Here is a 7,749-nt window from a genome sequence, read left to right on the forward strand (position 1 = left end):
GGCCCAGGGGCAGGCCCAGTGAGGTGGGGTCGGAGGGAAGACCTGACCTGGGTGGGAGTGATCTCACGGGGACTAAGCACTGGAGAGGATGGGGTGGCGGCTGGAGAAAGATGGGAGAGAAGGTTCTTGCTTCCTGCTGCAGCTTTGTTGGTGAAGATGGTCCCCCAGGGCCCAAACTGGCAAGGGACAGCTGTGAAATGACTAAGTGGTGTAGTATAAGGGGTCTGCTTTCAGGATAGCTATTTCCTCCCTCCCCTTAGGCTCTGTGGGTGCCTGGGATCATGGAAAAGCCAGCCAATGGCCACCATGTCCCTGGACAGCATGCACCCTCCCAGGGCTCTGGCCTGGGACGGCAGAGCCCTGTGGAGGCAGCCTCATCGCAAAGCTTGTGGGCCAGGAGGGGCTTTGCTGCCTTGCCCCAGAGATGTCCTGAGCCACTGGGGAGCTGGAGACAATCAGAAATGGGGCCCCCAGCATCTCTTGCCCTCCTTCCCAGACACTGCCCTCCCCATCTCTCACCTGTGTTCTCCCCTCCATGAGGTGCTCTGTCCCTCCCTGTCCTCTGTCTGGTGGTCCCATTCTTCCTGGTGGCACTGGAACCAAAGCTTCAGATTCTCCGCTCAGTTGTCTGAGGGGTCAGGCAGCTCCCAGTGTCCGTTGCCACATCTGATGCATGGGGAGAGTAATTCCTACTGCTCCCAGAGTTGTCATGAAGAGATGTGAATTGCTGGAGAGGGGGCCTGGGAAGAGGGAGCTTTTGCAGCTCAGGAGACCCTGGAAAGGGAGAGTAAGCAAGGAGACCCCGTGGGACCTACCTTTCCTCATTTGAATCCTGACTCTGCCCACCACTTGCTAGCTGGATGACCTCAGGAAAGCAACTTCTCCAGCCTCAATCTTCTCCTGGGTGAAGCCGCATTCCCACTAAGACTTAATTCACAGGCTTGCTGCAGGGACCGGGTGAGATGGAGCCAGCCCGGGCCTGGCACATAGTGAAGGCACGGGAACTGTGAACTTTGGCTACTATACCAGCCTGCCGATGGAGAGTGCTCTGTTTGCACCAAGTGGGTGCTGCCCCCTTCAGTAGAAGATGGTGTCTGCACCGATCAATCCCCACAGGGCGAGTGTGGAAACTGAATGGAGAGTGGAAAGAAACAGCTGTCCCCATGCCTGCCCCCATGCCTGCCTCTGACCATCATGAAATGGGCTGGTGGGGAGTAGGAGGGGTCGGGGAGTGAAGCCAGCCCTACCCACGGGCAAGGAAGCAGCCCAGAGCCCCACCTTGTCCATGCCCCTCCATCACCCTGCCTCCTACTTCATGACTGCAGGCTTTAAAAAACAATTTTAAACACCACCCCAAACAGACCCACCCAGGACTTCGCAGCGCCCTGCAGCCGGCTTCATTCTGTAAACCACCCCATGGAGCCCGTCTGTTCGGTTCAAGGTGAAGATTTTAACTCAGGCTATTTATAATTCCTGCGATGGAGCAGGTGTCAGTTTCAAAGCAGTCAGGCCAGATGTCGCCGTGGAAGTTGAGAGGGAGACAAGCATTATTATAAATTAATGTTGCCAGTGATTAACATTTGATATTTTTAACACGCATTCACCTCAGAGGAAAGAAATCCTCTTTAATTAATGTGGCCGGATGGTGTGCACCTTCCCATCTGGAGCAGGGGTTGCAGAAAATCTCTGGGTGTAGCTTTAGGCAAAGATCTGATGGAAGAAAATTAGTGAACCCTGAAAATAAGTGAACCTTACAAAGATTAGTTTGTGGTCCTGCCTCGGTAGGCTGAGACTGTCAGGTTTGGGCATCCTGCTCTTCCTTGTCTCTGTCCATCCTCTCTCTGCTTCCTGCTCCAGCTCCCAGTCTCGACTAGAAAAACCATTGGAGGGCTTTATGGGAAGCTGCGAGTCCCAGGCTTCTCTTTTTGTCAGAGCTCTGCTTATAAAACACGCGACTTCCTATCGGAGCCCGCCGCTGAAGGACTTGTCTGAACACTTGACTTATTTTGTCTGCATGGTATCAGAATAAAGGGTCACCTTTATTTGAAAGTCGGTACATTTCCCCCAGAGGTAGCATTTTCTGCATCTCTCGGAAGATGGAAAGTTCTGGCATCCCTGCATTGGGTTCCCACAGTGGCATGGATGAACTGGTGGTTAGGGTAGGCAGTCGTTGGCAGGAGTGCAGACATTCCCTGAACCCGCCACTCGTGGGGGCCTATGCTACACCTGCCCCTGGGTTTGCCTCGGATCTGCAAATAATGTGTTGGGTTTACAGAGTGTTGGCATGCATTGTACTGAACAGTTTTTTTTTTTTTGGAAGAGAATGAAATTAATGGAAAATTTCTATTTTTTGAAGTTTATTTTAAAAATTAGAATCTGAAACACAATCATCAGAATCATGGAGGCTCCTATTATGTTATGTCCTTTTCCCTCATTTGTAGAATATGGGTAATAATACCGACTCTGAATACTTTTGGTGATGATTGGAGAAGAGCATAATAAAAGGAGCTGGTGATTTTTGAGTGCCTGCTGTCTACCAGGCCCTTTATAGGGCCTCATTGATCATCACAAAAACCCCACGAGGTGGAAGATGCTTGTGGTTGAGCATCATGAGGCTGGCCGATCCCCTAACAAAGGGCCAAGCTGGGGTGTCTGTCACACAGTAGGGCACAGGGTCTGAAGGCCATGGAGTAGACATGGCCAAGTTCTCCAGTTCTGAAAACTCTGTGACTCAGGCCCGGGTCCTTCCCTTTCTACAGTGATGCAGGTCCTTGGGGGAAGCATGCTAGGAAGGGGCAAGTTTTCCCGATGTTCAAAGAGAGGCTGTGACATGCGAAGTCATCCATCTCTCAGAGGGTGAGTTGCAAAGAGATGCGTATTGCATTTTCTATTTGGTTCACCTGAGGGCATTTCTTTTTGTTTGTAAGTAAACTTTAATGTTTTCATGGTCAAACAGACGCAACAGAAGAGTTACCTTTTGAAGCCATTTCTCCCCCTGTTAAACAGGAAGTCTCCATTTCCCACTCCTTGCCAGCCCCTGGCGACCATCACTCTGCTTTGGGTCTCTTTGAGTGTGATGACTCTGAGGACTCCATAGAATGGGAAATCATATAGGATTTGTGCTTTTGAGATGGGCCTCTTTCACTTGGTATAATGTTCTTTAAAAAAAGAAAAATAATAATTATTTATTTTAGAGAGTGCATGCACGAGCTGGGAGAGGGGCGGAGGGAGCCAGAGAATCTCCAGCAGACTCCCAGCTGAGCGACCGGGGAAGGGGGTGGTGCCAGGTCCCACGATCCTGAGAGCATGACCTGAGCCAAAGTCAAGAGCTGGACACTCAACTGACTGAGCCACCCAGGCACCCCTCACTTGGTATAATTCTTAAGGTTCATCCGGATCGTAGCATGTGTCAGAATCTCTTTTCTTTTTCTGGCTGAATGATACTCCATTGCGTGTGTATGCCGCAGACTCTTTATCCAGCCGTTCAATTGTGGGCGGAGGCTCAGGGTGCTTGCACCTTTTGGCTAGTGTAGAATGATGTCATCAACATGGGTGTATGAGTATCTTTTTTGAGATTTTGCTTTCAGTGCTTCTGGGTATACATCCAGAAGGAGAACTGCTGGATCATATGGTAATTCCGTTTAATTTTTTTGAGGAACTGCCACACTGTTTTCCATCATGGCTGCAAGCAGCAATGTATAATATTGTATATATGTATATACAATATACATTGTATTATATACTATATATGTGTGTATATGTATATAAAATGTATATACAATATTCGTTCTCAGCAACAATGTACAATAGTTGCAATTTCTCCACATTGTTGCCAACATTTGTTATTTTCTGGATTTTTTGATAGCAGCCATCCTAATGAGTGTGAGCTGATAACTCCTCATGGTTTGAACCTCATTTCCCTAGTGATGAGCGACGTTAAGCATCTTCTCACGTGCTTGTTGGCCATTGGTACATCTCTTGGAAGAAATGTCTATTGAAGTCCTTTGCCCTTTTTGTGATTGAGTTACTTGTTTTTTGTGTCTGTTGTTCAGTTGTAGGAACTCTTGATATATTCTGGCTACTAACCCCTTATCAGATATTTGATTTGCAAATATTTTCTCCCATTCCATAAGTTGCATTATCACTGCCAGGAGTGTCCTTTGATGCACAAGTCTTTAGTTTTGGTGTAGTCTAATACATCTATTTTCTTTATTTTGTTGCCTATGCCTTTGGTGTCATATATAAGCAATCACAGCCGAATCCCATGTCATGAAACTTTTGAAGCTGAAATTTTGGATCAGGTCCTCTTCTCCAAATGTTTAATGATTCATTAAAACCGTATTTATAAAGCAAAACATTCATGATCTCAAGATGCGTGACACTGGTTTCGTTTCATTGTCCTGCAGGGACGCTAGTTCCCCAAGTCCACCTTTAGCGTCCCATTTGGACACTGCCTTGCTTGGTCATGAAGTGTAGGCATGACGGGGGGGAGGGGGACAGTGTGCAGGCTCCATCGGGAGAGGACCGATTTCTACCAGAGCACCTTCCCACCCCATTCTTCCTCCCCCTCATTCTACTTTCTTTTTTTTTTTTTTTTAAAGATTTTATTAATTTATTTGACAGAGATCACAAGTAGGCAGAGAGGCAGGCAGAGAGAGAGGAGGAAGCAGGCTCCCTGCTGAGCAGAGAGCCTGATGCGGGGCTCGATCCCAGGACCCTGAGATCATGACCTAAGCCGAAGGCAGAGGCTTTAACCCATTGAGCCACCTAGGCGCCCCTCATTCTACTTTCTTCCTCTTTTCATGCCCCCACCTGAAAAACTGTCCGGAATGGGATTTAGGGCCGGCTGCCTGCCCCCTTCCCTGCGGCCTCTGCTGAAGGTCTTTCCCTGGAGCAGGGCCCTGGGCTGCTCTGATGTGGTTGGGTTTGTATCTCCCTCCTTCTGGAAGTGCCGGACCCCAAGTGTCAGACTGATAAACATGGAATTTCTCTGGAGATGTGTTTGAGCTATCTCAGTTTAAAAAATTTTTCTATTTAACAATAGTTCCCAATACAGAAGCAGTACAAAGGATTCCTGCATACCTTCCCCAGACACCATGAATGTTGGCACCTTACCACATTGGCTTTATTCTCTTTTCTCTTCCTGTCCATTTTCTGATCTATGAGAAATGCTGCTAGAACTTACAGACATGATATTCCTTTACTTCGGTATGTCCCCCAAATCAAGGACATTTTCTTATAATTATTAAAATAAGAACCAGTACAAATATCAAAGCTGGGAAATTGACCTCAATATAATACTATTACTTACAATTTTGGCCAATTACTTACAATTTCCCCAACTATCTAGTGATTCCTTAAAACTGTGTTTATAAAGCAAAATGTAGTCTCAAGATGTGTGACACTGTGATCTAGAGACCTGATCTGGCCGAGGGCCCACAGTCCTGCATCCACGCTGTGGGGACTGCCTTGACTCTTTTCCTCCTTCTTCCCATTCCTTTCGGGAAGCTGGATGGGCTTCTCCACTGATGTTTCCCATAACTAATAATGTGATTTCCTGTGTGTAGGGTGGGATCCCCACCTTACCCAGCTCCCAAGAGGTCTGGGCAGTTCCATGATGCATTGGACTGAGGTTTCCAGGGCTCAGGGTACTTACTGTTGAACAAATAGAAGTGCATTTTTGGAGGCTGGGAGCTATCCTCTCCCCAAAGTTCTGCTGACCACGGATGGCGGACAGACCAGTATATCACTCAGAGATCACTGGGGTGCAGGAAGGGAGAAGGGTGGTGTGCAGGTCAGACCTCTGATTCATTTTCCAGGTCTCTACCCTCCCCAGGTCTTTCCCAGTTGAGCCTCTGTTGTTCCTGGGTCCTGCATTAAAGACCCCAGATCCCCTTCACCTTCAACCTGAGACTCGTCAAGTGTGGACACAGTGTGGCCCTCTTTGCCAACATGTAGGACTTGGATGCTGTGAGCGTCCCATGGTTTAACTGAGAGGATGTGCGGTCAAGGATCAGACAGACCCAACTTTGCATCCAGATCCATTTGCCATTAGCTGAGTGACTCGGAAGATCCGTCAAGCTGTCCAAGCTCCTGCTCGCTCGTCTGCGGCATGGTATTTCAAAGGGCCGGTGCACGGGCACTAGGTAAGCACAGGAGACATGTTATAGTTGTACAACTGGGCAATATTTAGAGATACTGATTTATGCTTTTTATGTATTTTATTTTATTTATTTGTCAGAGAGAGAGAGAGAGAGCACAGACAGGCAGAGTGGTAGGCAGAGGCAGAGGGAGGAGCGGCTCCCTGCTGAACAAGAAGCTAAATGTGGGACTTAATCCCAGGATGCTGGGATCATGACCCGAGCGGAAGGCAGATGCTTAACCAACTGAGCCACCCAGGTGTCCCTGATTTATGCTTTAAAAACAAAACAAAACAAAATACCCTCTCATTTTCTCCTTTCTTTTTTCCTCAGGAAAGGAAAAGACAATGCTGCCAGATGATGTCAGCAGGGCAGAAAGCAGAGGTGATGGACGTGCAGGACTTCTGACTGGGATGTTGTGGTCTGGCCCTAGGGGAACTCAGGGCTCCTCAGAGTGTGTAGAAGGAAGAGGTGGGGGGAGGGCAGGGACACAGGCGTGTCCTAAGTGGCAGGGATCTGGAGTCTGCTTCCTGGTAGTGGCCCAGAGGGGTGGCAAGACCAGAGAGGAGGGAATATGTGGCCTGTCCCCGGGAGTATGACCAAGGCATCTTCCAGAAGGCTGGGTTGGTCTGGGTGAGGTATGGAGGCAACAGGGGCCGAGGCAAGGGTGAAGAAAAACTACTGAGGACACCCTTCCCCTGCAACCAAAATTTGGCACGTGGGAGAGTCACGGGTGCCAAAGCTCATCTGTGGGGCACTGTGCAAAAATGGCTAAGATTAATTTGCGTCCAACCTGCAGGGACAATACAGAAATTCAGTTGATTTCTAGAACAGGAAAAGAACCGATGCTTTGTACATACCTGAGGTTTAGACTAGCTCCATGCGCTTGGGAATCCCACATTTCGAGGCTGGGAACTGACATGGAACATTCAAGGTCACACAAGGACAGTCATTTATGACTCAGATTTGTAGAAGTCCTAACCCAGAGCAGCACTGGACTGTCATTTCTTTGATCATCCCGTGAGCATGTCAGGGTCAGAAAAGGAAATTGAGACTCCAGTATGTAAAGGGACTTGCTCAAGGCCACATCCCATGGGGCAGACCCAGGATTAAAACCCAAGACAGTCACACGTGTACATTCCAGAAACCGTGCTCCCCTGTCACCTGGCTCCTTGCCATGGAAGATGTTTGTTCCTTTGGATTTCCCCCCATAATGCTTGTCACAGCAAGGTCACACATATGGGATTGGAGCTGTTCCTCCCCCGACCGCAGCCTTCCCAGGCATGGAGTGGTGAGCACATAGAAGATGCTTGAGGAGCTGCATTGAAGCGGCTTTGCGGCTGTTTATGCCTGAGTGGAGATCATGGGCACTGGGGGGCGCAAGGAGGGGGGGAATGTGCCCAGGATAGGTCATCCCCAGGCCCTGATTGTTCTTTAGCCACTTTTGTGGGCCATCCCCCAGGCACAAAGAATCTAGACCAAGAGAAGTCATCCCCACCTGGTGCTGGGTAGCTGGTGATGAAATCTTATCGTGGTTTTCCTAAAAGCTTTTTGCAGTTCTTGCCCTGCCCCTGTGGATAAGCAGTTCTGACCTTCTGTGCAGTCTGGG

Source organism: Neovison vison, chromosome 2, assembly GCF_020171115.1.
Source record: "Neovison vison isolate M4711 chromosome 2, ASM_NN_V1, whole genome shotgun sequence".
NCBI lineage: Eukaryota > Metazoa > Chordata > Mammalia > Carnivora > Mustelidae > Neogale > Neogale vison.